The sequence below is a fragment of the Eptesicus fuscus genome, chromosome 12 (assembly GCF_027574615.1).
Source record: "Eptesicus fuscus isolate TK198812 chromosome 12, DD_ASM_mEF_20220401, whole genome shotgun sequence".
Classification (NCBI taxonomy): domain Eukaryota; kingdom Metazoa; phylum Chordata; class Mammalia; order Chiroptera; family Vespertilionidae; genus Eptesicus; species Eptesicus fuscus.
In genome coordinates, this window is record NC_072484.1 from 58,632,093 (window position 1) to 58,655,367 (window position 23,275).

Here is a 23,275-nt window from a genome sequence, read left to right on the forward strand (position 1 = left end):
CCGTCCTTCCTTCTCCCTGGTAGAACACTAAGGGCAGCCACTTCCTATGCCTTCCTGACGCTCAAGCCTCACTCTTATCCTCACCACACAAGCTCAGCAATCAAGGCCTACTGACTCACTGTATTTGTAGGAACATTTGCTTCTCAGAGTCTCTGCTACCAGACGCAAGATTCTTAAAGACAAGAGCAGGTCTTTACTCTCACTCTCTATGAGAAGTCTATCTCAAACCTAAGGCATCGTGAACTCCTGAGCTTTCTCCCCCAAACCAGGTGATCCTTGAGTCTTCCCCCAATGGCCAACCCATCTTTCCAGGGTCTTAGGCCAAAGAAAATACAAAAAAAAAAAGACTAACAAAATTTCCATTAAGTCCCTTCATAAACCCTGTGGCTCTACCTTCAAAACACATCAGGATTATGATCATGCCATTCCTCCACCCCTTCACGACCATCACTGCCACCATGTCCATCATGGCCATCCCTCCAGCCCATCATCTTTGCTTGCCCAGTTACTCTAGTATCTTCCTAACTGGTCTCCCTCCTTCTGCCCTTGCACTCTCTGTACTGTTTTCCATAAACAGCCAGGTTGATCCTGTTGGAATATAAATCAAATTGTGTCACCTTTCCACTCAAAATCTTCCAATGACTCCCCATTTCATGAAGAGGAAGTTAGAGTCATTATACCTGCCTAACAAAATGTTGCACAAATGCTCCTCTGCTTTCTTCTCTCTCACTTACCCACTCTGGCGGCCTCCCAAGGTCTCCTCCGGAGCTCTGACACAGCAGGACACTCCCACCCGGAATGCTCCCACCATGATAGGTTCTCCAGCCTCATTCACGTCTTTGCTCCAGTTCACCTTCTCCGTGAGGCCTTCCCTGTCGACCCCCTCCACTCCCTATCCTCCTTTCCTGCTCTGTTTTTCTTCATAACACTTATCACCAATCTGATATCTGAAATATTTCACTTATTTACTTTGCTTTTTATCTGTCTCCTCCCACTGGAGGCTCCCAGCACACGAGGGCAGAGATTTTCATCTGTAACAGTCACTGTTGTTTCCCCATCGTCTAAAAGAGTATCTGGCACAGAGCAGGTGCTCAATGAGTGTTTGTTATCGAATGTATGGACTCAGCTTTGAGTCTTCAGGCCCTTGAACAGTGAGTGCCGGGCACTTAATAGGTGCTCATTAGATTACGGTGGCCGACTTAGAACCCATCTGCTAAATCCCTGAAATGTTATTTGAAATTGTGCTGCCCATTACAGTTAATTTTTATGCAAAATGGCACTATAATGGACTGGCTTATTACAATTCCTAGAATCATTCATCACAAAAGACAGCCCAATCTAGTGCAAGGGCTTGGGCACTGATGTCAGACAGACAGGGGCTGAATTCCTGCTCTACCAGTGTGACCTCACAAACCTCAGTTTCTTCATCTTTAAAGGAGCTACCTATATAGATGTTGTATAGAAAATACCTGGCACGTAGCAGATCCCCAATGAATTAGAGCTATGACTGTTTTTCTTATTAGTTTCTCAGAATGGTCTTGAGAAACTGCCAATGTGGACTACTCTTTAACAGATCAGGAGGTGAGACAAAAGTCCAGCTCTAAAAGAAGGCGTGGTCCACCACGGGAGGAAGGGATATCCTGGTGCGTGACCAGAAAAAGCACAGTCGCTGTTGTCTCTAGTGCCGGTACCTTGGAAACCAGAGGAAGGACGGAGGCCTGCTGTACCGCAGAGTCACAGATGTGTCTTCAACTGGGATATATTCTCTTATGGCCTCTCTAGACACGACTAGGAGACAGCACGAGGGTCTCCATGTCCGGAGCCTAAGACTGCTGGGACTCACCCTCCTCAAGTCCACGTCTAAGGATGGTCCTCACCTGCCTGGCACCTCCAGGGCGGGTTGGGTACTGGGGCTGAATAAGGCCCACCCACAGCACACCCCGGGCATGACCGGAATGAAAAGTACATTCATTAATACACTGCCCCTCTCTCATCCAGAACACACCTGCTCCACACTTACCTAAAGGAGGAGCACTACATCTGGTGTAAAATCAAAATGACAAAAAGTGTCTGTTATCCAGAAAAGCACTTCCAAGAATGACCCGTCTATCCCATGTCGCAACCCTAATGTCCCTTGTGATGTCTCCCGTGTGACGAGGTTCAGCCACAGGCGGATTACTGCTTATCCAAACTCGCAACGAACCAACACCCAGAGCAACCAAGGGACACAGAAAATGGTGTGAGATCCAAGAGGCATCACATAACCCACCCAGCTTCTATTTAGCATTAACAATTTGGTATGTACCTTGTCTCTTTCAAAAGGAGATCAACAATAAAAGCCAAAAGGACATTATTATTTAAAATATGAAAGACATGGATAAGTACTGCTAATCGCTTTTGGTATCAGTCAATAATCTCCTACAAAGTGTTAAAATCTAACAGATTATGTTAAAATTTTAGCTCTGCCACTTACCAGCTTTGTGAACTAAAGTTACTTCAACTCTCCGCAGATGAATTTTTATCACTTGTAAAGTGCACATAAAATGCCCCTAATGATTGTGGAGAATTAAGTAAAATAATGCACACAGAGCAGTATTTAATATAGTACAACATATAGGTACAACAGACATAGGAGGCACGCAATGAACACGCTATCGTTAGTTTTAGACCAGTGGAGCAATTCCACTCAGTACTATCTCTTGGCTACAATTTTTTTAAAAATATATTTTATTGATTTTTTTACATAGAGGAAGAGAGAGGGATAGAGAGTTAGAAACATCGATGAGAGAGAAAGATCGACCAGCTGCCTCCTGCACACCCCCTACTAGGGATGTGCCCGCAACCAAGGTACATGCCCTTGACCGGAATCGAACCCGGGACCCTTGAGTCCGCAGGCCGACGCTCTATCCACTGAGCCAAACCGGCTTCGGCTCTTGGCTACAATTTATTCCAATATTAGTGAGGGGAAAAACATGATCATTGAGTTAAAATCCAATGATGATTTGGGCAAAGTTCCTTAAATATTATCTCCTCCTTTGGAGCTTAATAGACCTTAAGGATTGCTAGTACTAATCTATAATAATAAAAGCGTAATATGCTAATTAGACCGAACAGCCGAACGACCTTCTGGACATCCTTCCGGACGACCTTCTGGACAAAGCCAGGGCTGCTAGGGCCAAGGCAGCCGCTGAAGCTGTGAGGGCCGAGCCCCTTGCACAAATTTCGTGCATCAGGCCTCTAGTATAATCTTAATTAATAAACCAAGTAAGGGACAGGTTGAACTAGCCCCTTGCCACTGTGTCAGAAAAAGAAATCACAGCAGCATCCATCACTGCTGTGCACTCGTCATTTCCAGTAATGTGCTTATTACATGAACTCTGTTGAAAATCTGAGCCTGGGAGATAATTATCTTAGCCCAGGACTCTCTCAGGAGGAAGATAAGGAAAAAGAGTTCAGGCAGAGGTTACATGGGACAATGATGCCCTTGGTTAGCCATGAAGACAATGCAATAGGTATCCAGGAACCACGACTATGAAATCATAATTACTAGATCCTAATTCTTATCTGATCCTATAAATAACTTGTATTCATTTAGCTTCCAGAAGGCATGATAAAAAACAAACAAAAAACAAACCAAACCATATTCCACTTCCCAAGCTATGTTCTCCCCCTGATATACTGAAATAATTTTCCTAAAATTTGTGCAAAGTATTTGTTTCCATCTTTCTATTTTCTCCACATATTCGCCATCACCATGTAAGAATTTTTAATAAGTCTGATAAGCAACACAGAGATGAGTCAAACAGAGACTATATATAAACATAAAAAAGCAGGCTGTGCTTAACAGTGAGAACAAAGATGATATTTATCGGATTGTCCTCATGAGCCTTGAAGTGCTCAACAGTCTCTCATGTCACAAAGACCAACCCAGAAGAGGCTAGACTTCAGAGTCCAGTCAGACAGACGCACTTAAAGGTAATGAAAGAGACAATGTTCATGATCGGAGACCAGCAATGCTGAGAAATTCTTTACACACATGCCAACTGGTTGGCTTCTGCCTGAGAGGATACTTCAACTCTGAGAAGAGAAAATAAGCCAGAGGATATTTCAGGAGGCCAGCCCCAGTGGCAGAGGAGGGCTCAGGTCCTCACCTGGCCCAAACAATACCCCTCCTGACCTCCCAAAGCAAGCATCCATTCCCTTGAGTTGAGTACTGAATCTTAAAGGACCACACCAAGGTGTCATTCCTGGTGACTCAGTTAATCCATCAGAGTCATGGCAGCTGATAGCAGGGATCTGAAGGAGAGTTAAATGTAGCAAGAGAAAAAAACGGTTGGAAACATTAACCTTCCTATTTCACGGTTTGCTATTTAGAATCACACTAATCTAAAAGATATTGAAGGAGACCAAAAAGTATACTTTACAAGAGTGTACTCTACAGAGAGGGATCCACAGAATATGGTGAGACGGGGACAAGGCATTGAGGAGGGTGCCTGGGCATTGGTGAATGGTGTATGCAGTTCTCTTGGTTAAGGAACACAACTGTAACAGTTAACAGTGCGCTCTTCCAAGAATTTCTGGGTCTCCTCTTTCTAGGCACATAGTAGCATTGCACATCCTTGTCAGTATGGGTCCCTCAGTTATCACCATGAGTAAAGACCCCTTGCCAAACCACAAAGCATATATAGCTTGAGCAAGAAGTGAATCTTTGCTGTTTTAAGCCTCAGAGACTTGGGGTTATTATAGCAGCATAACCTCGCCCATCCTAACTGAGCTGGAGAAAGCCACAGGTCTAGTGTAATGAGAAGAGAAAGTGAGGTTTTTGTGCTGTGTTTAAATGACATAGAAAATACAAAAGATAGGACATTTTAATACAGGGTGGGACCAAATAGGTTTACACTTGTAAGTACATGAAACACAGAGTTTATTCTTGTCTTATTGTTTATTAATTATTGCATTATTTCCCATGCAAACACCTGTGAACCTACTTTTGCCCCAGCCCATATATATGGAGCACCTCCTCTGTGATTATGTCAGGAAACTGCTCACACCATTCATAGTCTCCCTCTGTTATGGAGAAACAACACAATAGAGAGGACAAGAATGACAACCCTACAGTCAGAATGCTTGGGTTCAACTGGCTCCACGTTAATCAGCTACGTAACTTAGGTAAGTTACTTAATGTCTCTGAGTCTCAGTTTAATAAATAGAGATATTAACCATATCTGCATATCTTACCTGCTTATAAGGATTAAATGAGATAATTCATAATATCTCTGGCACATGTAAGTACATATTAAGTACTCAAACGTTAGCCATCATCATATATATTTCAAATTCCTAAATCCAATATGTACCAAATATATCTTATAGTAATAATGGCTTATCCAAAGAAGAAAATAAAGATAATCTTAATGTATGTTCTAACAGAAACCTGATGATAAAAATGGTACACAGCAAAGCTAAAGCTGCATTATACATGTGAAATTCATGTCAATAAAAATAGTAGTAATGACTTTGGTTTGGTTAATACAGAGGCAAAAATATAATTATAAGGTTACAGAAGTGGAAGAAAATGAGCATTTTCCTCAATATGTCTTGTGTATTAAATTACAACTCTTTTTTTTTTAAATCCTCATCCGAGAATATTTTTCTATTGACTTTTTAGAGAGAGGGAAAGACAGAGAGAAATATCGATGTGAGAGAAACACATCGATTGGTTGCCTCCTGCATGAGCCCTGGGCCAGGGCCAGGGCCAGGGCCAGGGAGGAGCTTGCAACCGAGGTATGTGCCCTTGACGGGAATAGAACCTGGGACCCTTTGGTACACAGGCCGATGCCCTATCCACTGAGCCATGCCAGCTAGGGCCAAATTATAACTCTCAACTGATTGAAAGAGAATGCCAGGCAGCTGTTAGCACAGTGCCACCCTCACCACTGATTACAGTGCAAGGTTCACTTCCCCTTAAAGGAACAAGAAAAGCTAGGTTGATATATATCTGATGCCAGTCACAAATTACATACATGTTTTTGCACTTGTCATAGAAGTAATTTGAACACATAACCAAAATAAGACGTCACAATATGTATATGGTAAAAATACACATTAAATGATTCAAGATTACTCTTGAGACACAGTGTCTTCCTTCCATAAGCATTACAGTCCACCTGCAAATATTTTTTTTTTCATTTTCAAAGTCGCTTTCTCCTCTGTAAAAAACAGGTACACAAACTGAGCTTTATTCGCCTCAGATATTATTAATGTATGCATCCATTTTAGTTTTATTAAGGAATATCAAAATACTAATGAAAGTTACAAAGAAACAATATATTTTTCAAGTAAACCTCTTGTGAATAATGCTAAGTCGGAGAAATATATTTATTCAGAGTAATCATTAGCATTTTCTTGGTATTACTTTGGCACTCAAGATTTTTGTGTTTTGTTTTTTTTTTAACAGAAGGAATATTTACCACGCCATATGTTTCTGACAAGAAGGTGAGATTTCCTTGGTCCTAGAATCTATTAGTGGAGACAGGCACAGCTGTGCCCATAATATTCTGATATTCCGAATTACAGCTATATGACATTTATTTCCTATGCCATCTTTAAGTCAACATGCATTGAATGGTCAAATGTTTCAAATACATGATTCTGAACTACAAAAAAAAAAATGTATGTCCTCTCTCCCTCACAGCGCTTTTGGAGCCAAGCCTATTACAGTGATTGACCATCAATTTATTATTGCCAGCACTAAGTGGGGTGATTTTCACAAGTGTCTAGAGCCAACATATGTTGGGCAGGACAGTTTATTTTATTCTATATGCACTTTGGCTCCCTGGTGCCCAAGGCAGACAGCTGTCACTTATGGGCAGGCCTTCTGCTAACACTTTCTGTAATTCCTAAGGGGCTTCCCAGACTATAATTAGACTTTCCAGCTGCCGCAGTGTGCACTGCTGGGTGGAGCCGAGAGTCTTCTGCTTTCCAGCATCCCCTAAAAAGTCCTCTTAAAGATGGTACTGCTGCAATAACACTGTTTGGAATTCAGCTTGGAGAGCAAATATGAATTCATTAACCACTTGCTCTGAACAGGTCTGTTCTACAAGGAGGGAGCTTTGCTTTAAGCGAACTCTGAGCCAACCACAGGAGTAGGGAATTGAGACTAAGCACACAAAAAATGGGGAAGCGCAAAGCAATACTAGAAACTTCCTAATTCAAAGGTGCTGAGAACAACTGTACTGAGCCAGTCACAACTCTCTCAGCCTTTTACGTAATTCTCTTTTCCAGGAAGAATCACCGAGATGAACTGAAATGGCACAGCAAGGAGGAACTAACAGAGAGCAGGCAAAAATCTGACCGTTTCAAAATCAAGGTCAATAGTGCCAGAAAAAAAAGCGTGCAAGTCAAAGACGGCAGAGTAAGTCAAAAAGCAAAAGAGGAAGCAAGCATTAAATTCAACTAAGTCTTTAAAACAAAGAGAAGTCTGCTTTTTAAGAAAATGAAGCATTTTTCAAAGACAGAGCCCCATCCACCACCTCTCTGATTCTGGTCCAAGGATTCCTGGAAACAAGGGCACAGAGCAGATTCTCTCAACAGAGAAGGACCTGCTGCAATTGCAGAGTGAGCCTGCGCATGCGATCACCCTCAGCCTCAGGAAGTCATCTTTCCCTGACCAGAAAGATGACTATCATAGTGAACTGAAACTCTCTCTGCCCATAAACTCAGCTCGGCCAAGAGCTGATAACTGATACAGGACCCTCAGAGGGATAAGATGCTTTTACTAAAAATAGTCCCAGGTGCTACAGATGCTTCTCGTCTGCAGACCACACTCGTAGCCCAGTCCAGGGGTGCACAGTCACTCAATCTATGGGTGTGCTCCTCCTGGGCAATGCCACCTGCCACGACTGGAAATCACTGTTCTTCAACTTGAAAGAACAAGACAACAACTAAGACTAAGGACTCATGTATTTTGTGGGTTTTGGAAATGGCAAAGTTAAGACAAACTTAAGATATTTGAAGACAATATTTAAGGAATGGATGTAAGGACCAGCTCTCCCACAAACTGATGATCCCCCCCCCCCAATTATTTATCTCTTTTAAGAAAGTATTGAGGAATTCCTGTTCCTCTTACTCTTCTATTGACCAGTGAGAGGATTTCTCAAGCCAGAAATCACAGGTCAAGTAGAGACGAGGGTGTCCATGCTGGAGGCTGGTACCTGACATTATTAGTTGTTTTCCACGTGACTTCTTCAATAAACTAATGTTTATTCCTTCCAGTACCACACACAAACAAGCAAATAAAAATATTTTGATGGAAATAACTGTCAGGGTTCCATATATTCCCACAATTCCTTAAACCCAAAATGCATCCCCTTTTTCACAGCCCGATTAACATTATTGTCACAGGTATCAGTTGGTATAAATTTGAGAAATGTAAACTCATTTTAATATTAGCCAAAGCAAAACAATAAAACAAATATGATTTTTTTAAAACTCAGCAAAGTTTACATATTGATACTACTACACATATTTCTGTTAACAGAGATAACCAAAAGTTAATTATTACATAAAATCTGCAGATGAGAATAGTTAAAACTAGATTATGGGAAGTTGCCAGTTGCCAATTAATTATACTCCAAAGAGCTACTTGCAAAATGGTTACTGAAAGCCAAAAACCCTGTTTCCCACAGAAATAATGTCCTAAGTCATAGTGAAACTTCAAGGGCTGGTCATAAAAGTCTTAAACCGGAATGCATAGGAACCATATTTTAGTAGAATCCCTAAAGCCCACGTGACTCCTTGCACCAAGCAGGGATTAGCTATGGGAGAGCAGGGCTGGGAACTGCTCTAAAAACAAGCATATCCGTTTGTCTGTTTGGTTCACGGCTCTACCACCAAACATTTCAAACAATGCTCGGCATAATTAGGCACTCAGTATTTGTAAGTAAGTGAATGAATGAATGAATGAATGAGAGGATGCACTGATTGCAATCTGAGCGTCTGATAGGGTGAGGGTTTAGCACGATACCACAGGAAGAAACACTCAAAGCAGGGCAAGGAAAGAAAAGAGGCGAGAGGGACAGGTAGAGTTGCTCCATCAAATGTTCTTGGAATGGCTTAAATGCACTAAAAAAGGAGCAGGCATTGAAATGAAAAGATTTGAGCTTTTTCTTTTGATACAAATAGCTCAAAAGTTAACAAGAATAAGCAGAAGCTCACTAAAAAGTGTCTGAACCCATTCGTTAAGCTAACTAGCAGGCAATCTGCTTGGCAGAGACATCAGCCTGGATGTGTGTCAAATGACACCCCACAGTGAATTATTACAATAAAATTATAGGGTTGATAAGAGAGAAAAATTGCAGGGAAAACGACTCGCATAAAGCTTTGAAGACAGGAAAACATGGCTAACACAACAACAAATTCTCAACAGTTGTTTTTTCGGTGAAAGCATCACGTTCCCAGCAAAAACTGTCCTTGTGGCACAGTGATGTGCAAGGCCCATTCATGGGTACAGAGGCAGACAGGCACGCGAAAGTCTCCCCAAAGACTGTAAAACAGCTCAGAGCTTCAGTACAGCAAGCGGAAATGGGCTCTGAAGAGACTCTTTCCTCTTCAGTCCTGTTCTTCCCACCCACCCTCCGGCTTAAGTTATCCTTCGAAGTCCATGTCATTGCCCATTTTTCTCCATTTCAAAAATACTGAGGAAAATAGTCAGCTATCACCTGTAACTGAGAATTGCAATACCTCAATACATCAAGTGCCCAGTATGTTGAAAGAGCAGAGGTTGGTTCCTCTAAACTTGTTGAACACTTCCCAAAAGAAGCCACTAGCTCCAGCTCACCCCCACCTTGGTCCCTCAGGGGGCTCTGAAGAGCAGTGCTGGGACCCCGTATGTCAGCATCTCTTGCCGAGTTACTGAGGACCTCTACCAGAAGTGATGCTGTGATCCTTTCACATTCAGCTGTGAGGTCGGTCCAAACACAGGCCAGTCTTTGTTTTTCCTTTGAAAGGATTTGCCTTCTTTTTCCTACATGAAGAGTAGATTGAGCTCAGTTATCACTGATCAGTTTTCCTCCAGTATCTACCCAGAACTACACACTGTTCAGTTTTCAAGGAAATACTTGAATGATGAATATCGTGATCTGTAATGCAGAGTTTTAGAAAATGTTGGTGGGTACCAACCAATCCAAACCTCAAAGGTCTGCACAGAGCAAAGCAGTAAGTGAAGTTTAGGAGTGAGACTGTTCTTTCTTGTTATAAAAGTTTTAACTGATTTTAGAGAGAGGAAGAGAGAGAGAGCGAGAGACTTGTTGTTCCACTTATTTATGTATTCACTGGTTGATTCTTATATGTGCCCTGACCAGGGATCGAACCCGAAACCTTGGCATATCAAGACAATGCTCTAATCAACTGAAGCTACCCAGCCATGGTGGGACTGTTCTGTATTTTGAAGCAAGTCCAGGATACGCTACTGTATTTCCTGTTTCATAATATACTGGCTAATAACAATTCATAGTAATCCACAATGTTTCAAAGGTGTCAAATGAAAGATGCCCCCAAAAGAAATATGATTCAAATCAAGGAGAAAATAAGGCCAAGTAAACTAGGTCAGTGGATTTATTTCTGCGTTGCATACAGGGGATGTGTGTCAGAGTCATAGAGGATTAGTCTAGAAGAGACGACCAAGCTGCCAGCCACATAATAGAAGAAGTGAGCCAGATCAGGGTGGTGAAGTGCCTTCCTGCGAATTAAAATGTTCTGGTAAGAAAATGCCAAAGTATAAGAACAGATTTTCCATATGAATATTATTTTATTAGTGAGGTTACTGCCAATAAAAAAAGATAAATACAAAACTGTTCTTGCATTTAAAATATCTTCCAAGAATTTAAACCCAATGTTTCCATGATCAAAATGCTAAACAAATACCTAAAAATTTATATGTGAGATCAGATTAATAATAAAACAGGTTATTATTTTTTTTTATTTAAGTTGATTTTAGAGAGAGGAAGGGAGGGAGAGAGGAAGTGGGGGGAGAGAGAGAGAGACAGATATACCAATGTGAGAGAGAAACATCGCTTGGTTGCCTCCTGCACACTCCCTGACCAGGGATCCAAACTGCAAACTAGATATGTGCCGAGAGGGAATCCAACCTGCCGCCTTCTGGTGGAAGGGACGATGCTCCAACAAACTGAGCCACCCGGCCGGCCAGCGCAGTAGCACTTTCAATTAGCCTTTCCCCAACTATGTTACACAGATTAACATTCTTATTGACCTCCATCATTCGGGAGAACAAAATAAGAAAATGCTGCACTAATTACCTTTGGTTTTATTTCTCTTCCAGGTCACATCACTCATGCACCCCTTCCTCACTCCCAAGGAAAAAGCATGTAAAGCTGAAACTTCCACTCAGGATTTACAGATTGGGGGTAATATCTACCAAACAAAGGCTTCGAGGTAACAGAAGATCAGACTAGAGTATAAGATCCACATGGGCAGAAATTTTTCTGTTTTGTTCTCTGCTGTGTAGAAAAGTATCTGGCACATAATAGGTAGTGAGGAAATATTTGGTGAATAAGTGAATGAATGTAAATGACTAAGTCAGCTGGCACCAAAATATTATGTTGGTCATAAAATATTGAAATACTGACTAGTCTCAACATTAGCCATAAAAAACCTTAGTCATAATATTTAATATTAACAGTTGAAATTTTAACTTACAGTAAGAATGCAATTAAATGTTACCAAACTATGAGCCTTGGGAGGTTGTTTATAAGTTAAAGAGTCACCTTTGTAGAACAGAAACATTTATTCTTTTAATGCCAAATAGATGTTTAGTTACAGAATAATAATAAAAATGTCTATTAGATGATGGTGATCCAGATGAAATACGGTATTTGTCATGCACATTATACTCAACAGACTATCTTTTAGAAACTGTATACACTTCATCGTTTTGTACTCACTTTCAAAAATACTCAAGTGCAGTCATCAGTCTTTCAGCATAAAATTTCATTAGAGTTCAAACCTTCAGAGCACATACCTCTACCCTTAATTTTTTTTACCATGTCCCATTGCAATGAGCTGATAAAATGAATAACTAAAATTGGTCTTAAAAGTCATCCTAATTGAAGACAGATCTTAAACAATGAATTCATAACAAAGCAAAGCAACAAAAACAAAAAAACAGACACATTTTCCACTTTACTACAATGCACCATAAATCACATTATATAGACTATAACTTAATTACTGAAAGAGAACTAATATCAAGGACCTAGCATAAAAAAAAAAAAAAACATTGGGTTTAGCAAACAGGAATATACAGAATGAATATTCCCATTAAAATATTTCACAAGGACAGACATATGTATATCCTGAATGCTCTAGACAAGGGCCACAAATGCCCTAAAAAGCCATGGTTTCTACACTTTTAGATTTCACAAACTGGTAAATTGACATTATTGAACATGAGCTGGTGTTAGATTTGACTTGGGAAGCGAAAATCATCCATAATGGCTTCCAAGTAGAAGCTACTCAGATACAGATTCCTGCAAGTTCTCCCATTTCACTCCTTTGATTCCAGGCCATCACAGTCTCCTTATAAATTCTCCATTTCTTCCTCAGCTTACTTAAGTTGGGGTTTTGGCAACTGTAACACTCCAAATTGAAAAAGGAATGATACTATAATTTACATTATATAAGTATGTATAATATTGTTGCAAAATAAATGTAATTTTTCTCTATTTTAATTTTTAAAATATATCTAACTTTAAAATGTTTTCATACCTGCTGGTATAGCTTGTTAATTGACCTTTTTGAGAAGAATTGTCCAAGATCATGTCCTTACTATGTTTTTTAGTTTTAAAAACATCTTTTCTTTAAAATAGAAGATTTAATATTGTATAAGGAAGATCTGCATATCTCAATGAACACATACTGATGTTTTCCAAATGACCAAAACACATGATGCTACAAAATCATGCCTGGGTAAAGTATTCATTCCAAATGTAAAATCAATCAATAACTTTTAATGTAGGAGTATGAAAAGTTCATTATTATGGTTTCAAATCTCATAATACATCTTTTCTTTAAGAAACTTATCTTGCCCTAACCAGTTTGTCTCAGTGGTTAGTGTCAGCCTGCGAACTGAAGGGTCCCAGGTTCAATTCTTGTCAGGGGCATATGCCCGGACTGCAGGCTCCATCCCCAGTTGGGGCATGCAGGAGGTGGCCGATAGATAATTCTTTGTCATCAGTGATGTTTCTATATCTCTCTCCCTCTCCCTTCCTCTCTGAAATCAATAAAAATATATATATTTTTAAAGAAACTTGTCTCAATTTGGCATAGTACCAAACAAGAATATCCACAACTATCTGAAAAAGCTATTAATGACTCCTTCCATTTCCAACTACATATCTATGCAAGGCTGGGTTTTTTTAGTATTTTTCAACCAAAACAGTGTTTCACAATATATTGAATACAGAAACAAATGTGAAAATCCAGCTGTTTCTATTAAGGCAGACATTAGGGATTGTAAAATATATGCCAATGCTGTTCTTCTCAATAACTGTATTTTTTATTTTAGAAAACAGTTATTTTCAAAACAATGTGTTATGTTAACATATACAATGTTTATTGTTATTTTTAATGAATTAATAAGTATTTAAGTTTAAAAAATAAAATAAATAAAAGATTTAGCTTGGCTGGTATGGATCAGTGGTTCAGTGTCGACCCATGAACCTGGAGGTCATGGTTCGATTCCAAGTTAGGGTACATGCCAGAGTTGCAGGCTCGATTCCCAGTGCATGCATGTAGGAGCCAGCCAATCAGTGATTCTCTCTCATCATTGATGTTTCTCCCTCTCTATCCTTCTCCCTTCCTCTCTGAAATCAATAAAAATATATTTTAAAAAAGATTTAAAATAGGTTACATCTTTATAACGCCCTACAAATAGGTATTTAAGTATGTATATTAAATATATGATTTATATGAATTTATGTATATTTAACTCATTTAAATATACATATATTCTCACAACAAACCTATGAAGCAGGTACTATCATTATTATTCCCAATTAAAGAAACTGAACATAAAGAGGTTACTTAACTTTTCTCTCATACAGTGATTGGCTGGGCTCTCTACTACCATATTAAACTGCTAACGGCTACTTTCCTTAATTAACAAAAGATATTTTTGGCCATTTCTAAAATATAAACAAAAATATTTTGGCCATTTCTATTGGTCATTTGCAGGAAACAAAACAGTTCCAGAAACCTCAGGGATTCTACTTTGCAAAAACATGACCTCATCTCCCTTGTTGATATCATGCTCTCTGGAACAAGCAAGAAGGCCACATTCCTTTACCCCTGCCACTCAGAAATTTAAGGCCACCTTCCCACTATCCACATGAAAGGGGAGGATATGTTCAACTGCCCAGGAAAGGTCTGGACCACCTGCCTATCATTTTATCCTGGGAGCAGGCAACCTACACTGACAGTCCCAAGTAATCACAAGAAAGGAGTGAGGCGCAATGGAGAGGAGTTCTGTGAGATCAACTGCCTAGCTTATTTCAGTTCTTCACTTTTAACCATTCATTGTAGGAAACCCAGTTTAACAGATATGCCCTATTTCATTTCATTCAATTTAAAATGATATGCAAGAGCAGCCCGGTAACAAAATTCCCCTGTTCCATGCCCTTCCATTCGCTCCCTGCTGGGCCCAAGAGCAGAGCCTGACAGCCCAGGGGGCGGCCTGCGTTGATGTTCTGCCCAAGACCCAGACAACCAAAGCAATGAGGAGCTAATCCCAGAGGGATACCATGGCCTCCTAGGAAAGCTTTCACAGGGACCTAATACCGCTCTATGGACTGGCATTTTGCAATCAACTCTATAAAGTATTTGTAAAATTAATAATCATCCTTTCAGTAACATAATGAGGTCAACTTTACTACAATTCCCATTTTGGATATAGTCATGTACATAAACTTCCCATAAACCCAGTTAGGCTAGTATTACCAGCCATACTATAGAGGTAAAGAAGTGCAGGTTAAGAAACACTAGATAACTTGCCTGTGACTGCGCTTCTAGTAAAAAGTGATTGAACTGGGATTAAATGTGGAGATTACATAATACAGAAATCATGTATGTAATAATAATACAAAACATATAAAGTATATGTCTTCTTAGAACTTAAAGGTTTTAGAGAGCACAGGCCTTCTAAATCTTATGTTATTACGCCCTAGCTGATGCCCTAGCTGATTTGGCTCAGTGGTGCAGGAGGCAGCCAATCAATGATTCTCTCTCATCATTGATGTTTCTATCTCTCTCTTCCTCTCTGAAATCAATAAAAAAACATATTAAAAATAAATAAATCTTCTGTTATTAGAGAAATCTAAATTGATATCTTCTCGAGTCAACGTCCCTTTATCAGGCGGATGCATTAAAATCATTGCAGTGCCCTCAGTACCCCTTCCAAGAAAACACCTTCTTTAGGAGAAACCGTCAATGCATATTTAATGCTTACGAGGGTTGTAATGATGCTGGTGTTTCTCCTGAAACGTTTTTCAACCCTATACCCTTTTCGGTATCAGATAAAAGAACGCCAAGAAACAAGACAGCTCTATCAGGCAATTCCTTTGAAGCCATAAAAACAATTATCTATGGCATTACAGACTCTTTAAAAGGAGCTTCCAAACATCGAATTTGCTGATCCGGGCCCAAGATAGAATCCTGACTGCTCAAGCTAAAGAATACAATAGCTTCAAATTGAGTAATGGTTGTTATCCTAAAGTCAGTGATCCAAATACAGACGGATCCCAAGAGGTGGACACCTGTGTGTCTCCTAAACCTATTCAGGTGGGTCATCAATATAAGTGGTTCACAAGGGATGATTATGGAGGGTGCAGGTCCTCAACCTTCAGTTAATAAAACATTTTCAAGCTGTCTTGTTTGTTGGCGTTCTTTATCTGGGATCTTCTTTACCACTCAATCAACTCCCCTTTATTAATCAGACACATTTAATGCATCACACTGATTTTAGAGCCTTATCCATGTATAAGTCACTATTAGCACAAGATGAAAAACATATACAGGAAGTAAAATCAAATTTAATATGAAAAGAGACCATTTAATTTCTCCAAGGCCTTCCGAGCACCGTGAGCTAGATAAAAACTTCTGGATCTCTACCCTCCAAAAGACTAGACATGATACTCAGCCTTAGAGAAAAATTTAATTTCCTATAAAACTTCTTTTGGGGTAAGAAAGTCTTCAAAACTAAGTTATAAATGATGTTTCCAATAAGAAAACACAAATCTCTATCTTTATGCCTATAATTTCCTACAGTAGTCCCAATGAAAAATTATCATTCGTCTTCCTTTGATTAGAATGCATGCCTAATCAAAACCTCACTTATCTACTTGTTAATTCTGCAGAGCTCAGAATTAAAAACCAACCACACTTTGATATTCCCAGTACTAAATACAAAGATTGAAAATGAGAGGTGTGCAAATTATTTCCCAAATTACCAGACAATGGAATATTCATTGGTAAGAAAAAAATCCTGTTTACCTTAGACTGCTAAAATTAGAAAGGAACGAAGGGTGGGGGGACAGGCCCAAGAGTATGTCTGGGAAAGTATTAACAATGTATAAGCATTAATTCTGGGGGAGGGGGACAATTGCTATAATGAGCATAAAGCGTCCCAAGTCCCAGTTAATGGAAAATGACCAGAACCCAACTGTCACCCTGAAACGCATGGCTGAACCTATTACTCAGGGAAGTAAGATTTTGGTCCCTCACACACACTAATTCTTTTCTGTCCCAAGCAGATCCTGTGGGCCATTTGGGCAAGATGATGTCTTCTCATCAGGAGTCTCACTGTTCAAGGTCATATTTACAATTGAAAGTTAAGTCACATTGAACAAAACCATATCCACTAAATAAAATGTTAAAGATTCATCCACAATTTTTGTTCATAAGTTCACGGGATTGTTTCACGTTATATTTAAATACTTACTGAGCACCTATTACGTGCCTAGCACTGTTCTAAGGGCTGGAGTCTATGGCAGTGAACAAAATAGATATAAGCCCTCTCCTCACAAAGCTGATATTCTGGCTGATGGAGACATGCAACAAAAGTAAGTAAAATACGTAGTAATATGAAGAAACGTAAACCGGGAAGGGAAACAGGTAGTGTTAACAGGGTGAGAGGTGGTGGGGGTGGATCAGCAAGGAGCAAGCTGTGGAAATCTTCGCTGGGGGAGAATGGTTCAGGCTGGGGGACAGTACCGCATCTCAGAGGTGGAAGCATGACCCTGTGCAAGGATGGGTGTGGAAGTCATGAACCTGGGTTAAAGCATCCAGGCCTCACTAGTAAGAGACAGACTATGGAATACAACAGATACAGATATGACAGAGACCAACACAATGCTGAATGAAAAAAAGCAAGCCGCAGGAGGATATATACAGCATACCATTTAAAGATTCTTAAACATTAAAAACAATATCACAAACTTAGCAACATATAAGTAGTGATTTGTAAAGGGATAAAGAAATTTTATGGTTATGATAAACACAAATTCAGAAGAAGAGCTACTTCGGGGGGGGGGGTAGATACGGTTTTGAAGGACTTGGGGGAGATTAAGCAATTTGGGGTAATGTTTTATTTAAGTTGACTAGAGGCCAGGTGCATGAAATTCGTGCACGGGGGCAGGGGGGGTCCTTCAGCCCGGCCTGCACCCTCTCACAATCCAGGACCCTTCAGGGGATGTCCAACTGCCGGTTTAAGCCCAATCCCGTAAACTGGCAGTCGGACATCCCTATCACAATCAGGGACCACTGGCTCCTAACCACTTGCCTGCCTGCCTGATCGCCCCTAACCACTGGCCTGCCTGCCTGCCTGATCACCCCTAACCACTCTGCCTGCCTGCCTGATCACCCCTAACTGCTCGCCTGTCTGCCTGATTACTCCTACCTGCCTCTACCTCAGCCCCCGCCGCGGTGCTTCGTCTGGAAGGACATCAGGAATGACATCTGGAAGGTCGTTCAGCTGTCCGGTCTAATTAGCATAGATGTTGGGTATATAGCTGGTCATTATACTATTATTCTACCTTTTTCTGTATCAGAAATACTTTGCACTATTGTTTAAAAAAGAATTCTCAACCCTATCTCAGCATCCTCTGGTTTCTTACTTAACCATCTATGGGTCATTCTGGTGTTTATCTTTGAGTAAAAGATAAGACAGCATATATTTCTGTTCTACTTCAATCAAGAATATTTTACCACTGGTAGCATTACTTCTGCTATCATGAGGAGAAAGGGAGCAAATTAAAAGAATAAAAAAGCTGTCAGCCCTTCTCTGGCACTCTGAAACTACACATTAGAGCCTTCTATGGTTTGCACAAAAGAAAATATGGCAAATCTATGCTTAGCATTTTAAATTAAGCTGCCTGTCACAATTTTAAATACAGCCCCTTTTCTACACAGGAAGTAGGTATTTTTAGCAATGTCACCTTTGCTTCTCACTGTACTTCTTTAGAAAAAGAGAACACCATGGATAAAATATTTGTTTCTTACCTCACCTGTGCTTCCAGTTTTCCCATGAGCATCCAGGCATCCCAGCTGTGCACGCCAGCTCTCCCACTTCCTTACTTTCCTCTTACTCCTCCACCCGCAGCGTCTGCTCCATCCTCAGGATGAACTGGGTCAAGGGGTGGAAGGAAAGCTCGGAAGCAGAAGAACTTGAGCACGAAAGGGGAACTTGGTACTATTCTCTGGGCTCCTCACTGGGAGGTCACCAACATCATCACAACTAAATGCAGAATTGCATGCCAAGCACAGTACCGCCTGGATGCTCAGTCACCCTGGCCACTGCTCCTTCCTGAAAGACATTCTATCTCCCCTTTTCTTTTCTACTTTGCTCCTTGGCAGGTTCCCTTCACAATCCCTCTCTCTAGGAACTAATCTTCCATGGCTTTAAGGACCATCTTATTTTAATGATTGTCTTGATGTGGAAGCTGAACTTCTCTGGCTTGCAAGACAGCTGCATGAAGGCTCCTGGACATCTCTCTTCGGATATCCACACAGGACCCTCAGGCTTAGCTCTGACCTCTACACCACCATCAGCAACCCCCCATCACCCTGGGCCTCCTCAGGGGATGCAAGCCCAGAGACAGTAAGTGGGGCCATCCCCCTCTCCCTCGCCTCCCAAACCCAACAGCCTCCAACTGCCATGTCTAAACATTTTTCAAATGATTAATTCCCACCCATCTCTAGTACCACTTCTTTAGTTCAGACCACCCTTAATTCTTCTGTAATACTGCTACTGGCTACTGGGTACTTACTAGGTGCAAAGGACTTACATACAGGTTTGCTGAAAGAATTGGGTATATTGTCAAGTGTGATTACTTTTATTTTATAGAAAAAGTAAAGTTTTAAGGTTAAGTATTTCCTACAAAATAACCCGAATAACAAAGCTAGATTGCCTTGGAGTCACAATTTATTAATGGGTTTACTGATTCACTCATTCACTCAAAAAATGACTCAATAACAGTAGTTTTAACTACAATTGATATATTGCCTCTTAAAAAAGTAAATTGCTTGAATTACTACAAGAGCCATAGTAACTTTCCTAAAAGTCACACCTGACCCTGTCGTCCAACAAGGCAAACTCTTCACTGGCCCCACATCACCCTCAGGATGACGTGGTTCTCGAGGTTCTGAACTCTGACGTCACCTCCTCGAAGGTGCATCGCATCCTCAAAGCTCCTTTCCCTTTGGCCTTCGTACATGTGCTCAATCCCCTCAAACACCTCCTCTAGACCCTATCCGGCCCTCCCCTTCTCCATCATATGCGGACTCTGGGTCAGCTTTCAGGTCTTAGGTGGGACCTCTCCTCCCGTGACCACACCCCAGGGTGTGGTAGGTGAGCTTCCCCTTTGCTCACTTAGTGCTCCGAGTCCCCTAACACAGCGTCTGTCCTTGTGAACTGCAAGCAGGCCATTACTTATCTCTGGGCCCTGGGTGACAGGGAGCCCCATGAGAGCAGGCACTGCTGTTCGTTTTGTCCACTGTGCTATCACCAACATCTGCACAGTGCTGGCACTTAGTAAGCACTCAGGATACACTCCCTTATGACGGGAACGAATGAAGACGCAGAAGGGTGGGAGCAGAGCATGAAAGAAATCAGATGTTCCTTCCCTCAGTGTTTGCCATCTTAACTCCCTAAAAATACTCTCAATTAGTATCATACGCATCTCCATAGCTCAAACAGTGCTCTCACATCACAGTAATTCTGTAGCAAGTAGAAAGGGGTTGTTCTGCACATGTATATATGAATTTACGTCTCCGGGAGGTTCAGTGACTTCTTTTAGTCAAGTCACAAGTAAATTCATGCCTTTGAATATGTCTCTTCTGTGCGCCCATCAGATACTTAAAAAAAAAGATGAGTTGGGACACAGAGTTCTGGATTCTGGTTAACTAGACTTGCAGTTGAATGTGGGCTGGGATCAGAGGCAGCTGCAGGTTTTGTAAGCACTGAAGCTTTTTCTGTTTGGGAATATGCTCTGAGAAAAATATTATCAAGTTACAAATTCAAATTCAAGTACAAGCTTCATTAGTTTCATCTACGTGAGATAGTACAAGAAATTAAACAAGAAAGAGGAGGATGTATATCCCAAGTAAAAATAATATCACAAGAAAGGTAAGGTACAAGAAAGGGGAGGCAAGAGTAAAAGCTATTTTACTAAGCAGTCAACATGGGTCCATTGTAAGGCAATGTACTAGGCCAAAGACACAAAGATGATTCAAGATGTGGTCCCTGCCCGTTACTGCTTCCCATCGAGAACTGATATTACACTTGCAGAGAAAGGACGCAGACAAGAAGGACTTGATAAAATATTGAACATCCCCAAATGACAGTATCTAAAATAGCCCTCTATACGCACAGTCACTGTGGCCTGGTCCTGCTCCAGAGCACTCAGCCCTATTGGAAATGGCATTTGTTTATATGTTCATTACCTGTGCCCTGTTAAAAATACAGGGTCCAGGAGAGCAGAGGCCTGGTTGGTCTTGTTCATTGCTGTAATCTTAGCACCAAGCAAGGTGCCAGGGTCATAAGCATTCCACAAACATTTGTGGAATGAACTAGTAAGAGGAGAAAGGAATGAACAAAGAAACAGAAGTTTACGAAAGTGCCAAGGAGCATGTTTGGCACACTGTCATCAGTTGTCTGAGGATGGTTAAGTAACTCCTGAGTCTTGCTGGCTCTCTCTACCAAGACAGGGGCACCCTGACAGAAAAGCTTTCTCAGACCCGGCATTGCAACTGTAGCACCAAGGACTAGAAGCTCCCTCTGGAATCATCTTAGAATCCTAAGAAATTTAATTTCAAACTACAAGTGACTTTGGTTTTGTCTTGTAGCCCTTATATATGGCTTATGTGAGGTGTGTAACCTTCTTGAATATGAGTGAAGGGAAAAAATGCTAACAGATTTTATAATGTAATCTGACCATTTATCCTTTAGTATCACTAAAAATAATAACATCTATAAAGAAAACAATGCTTCTAATCATTTTAAGTTTCATGAGTATAAGTTAAGAACTTCCTAATATCTTGAGAACATCTACAGATCTGAATGGCTCAGTCTGATCCGATCAGCAGAATCCCATAACTCACAGAGCAGCCTTTCTTCACCATCTGATTTTCCCCATTTTTCTATCATCAATCATAAGAAAATTAACTCCAACTGAAGATGTATGAAGAATCATGTATTTTTTACTCAGATTCTCATTTAATACTCCCGACCTTTCTGCTACATAATTACTATCATTCCTATTTAAAAGATAATAAAGCTATCCCTTAATCCTACTTCCTTTACCTTTTAAATTTTACAAAATTTCCTAGGACCACAAAAGTGGTAAGGAGTGAACCAGCCAGAATGAAACCATGTTTTCTCAATCTAAGGTCAGGACTCGTTCCTACATCAAGACTAATTCCTATATGCTAAACATTCTCTCAAAAATTAGTACTCCTTACTCACAGATTATCTTTCCAGAATATATGTATAGCAGACAATCGCCAGTAAGCTGAAAAGTTATTAAGATAAGATCCCTTAAGACAGCACATCTCAAAATTTGGTCCAGGGACCACTTGTATCAAAATGTCTTGACCCAACTCCAGGCCTATTAAATGAGAACTGTAGATGGATCCCTAGAAATGGCTGTTTAATAATTCCCCAGGTGATTCTGTTGCATATGGAAATCTGAAAACCACTGTGGTTAATTCTTTGCAAACCTCTACTATTGTTACTTAGAGATTCAAAATCTGTATTCTCATTAAGGATCATCTTTTGGATTATGGAGCTTGTGACAGAATGTCATAAGTGAGAATTTATCTTTGGAGTTTCACAATTCCTTCGAATAGGTCCCAAGGTACAAGCAAAGTAGGTAAACAACATTACCGGCTGAAATGAGGAAACATTCACTATGGGCGTACTCTCATTACACACTGCTCCAGATGTCTTTGAATATATAGGTCTCATTTCAACCTTGAGGTTGGCATCATCATTACCACTTCACAGCTGGGGGACCTTGTCCTAGCTGAAGGTTAGCAGATGTTTCCATCTATATCTTCTCTAACTCACATTTTCTTTATCCTACAAAACAGCTCCTCCCCATGAATTACTGCTATCTAGACTTCAAAAATCAAGGAGGAAAACTTCCCAAATGTCTTGAGCTGGCAAATTAGCCAATCTCTAATTTTTCAACCCTATACTTAGTCCACTATGAGTATTCCTCTTACAGTTAATAAAAGTCATCACCTAACAGTACAAAATCATGGGATAAAATAGACCAAAATCAAGAATTCTCTATAATGTCATTCCAGAAACTCTCTATTACCTCTGTATTGTGAGCAACTCTAAATACAAGTTACATAAAAGCAAGCAATTCACAGGCCCAGCCTTAAGCACATAGACTCCCTAACAGAAGTCTAGGAGCACCATTCCAGTTAGCACCACCTCAGGATTACAAAGTTATTTTCCTCAGCTGCATAAATATAGGGAAAACAAGACTGGATTCAAGTAAACCTAAGAGCAGTCGAAACCATGTGCTTATCAGTAACATAACCAACGTGGCCCACACGCCCAGAGAATCTGCATGAAATCTGTGAACTGATTGGTTAGCTCTCTCTATTGCTGAGGACAAAGGAAGGGTTCAGAATTCAGAACGTGGCCAAGAGAAACTTAACTTCTTCTATCTCTGGGAGCCCTGTACCCCCACAC

At 40.5% G+C, this 23,275-nt stretch overlaps 1 long non-coding RNA gene across 1 annotated transcript in view; it reads right to left on the reverse strand.

Annotated features, from left to right (window-relative positions):
• LOC114230014 (uncharacterized) overlaps positions 1-23,275 on the reverse strand; it is a 29,642-nt gene that overhangs the window by 715 nt on the left and 5,652 nt on the right. The window lies entirely within an intron of this gene.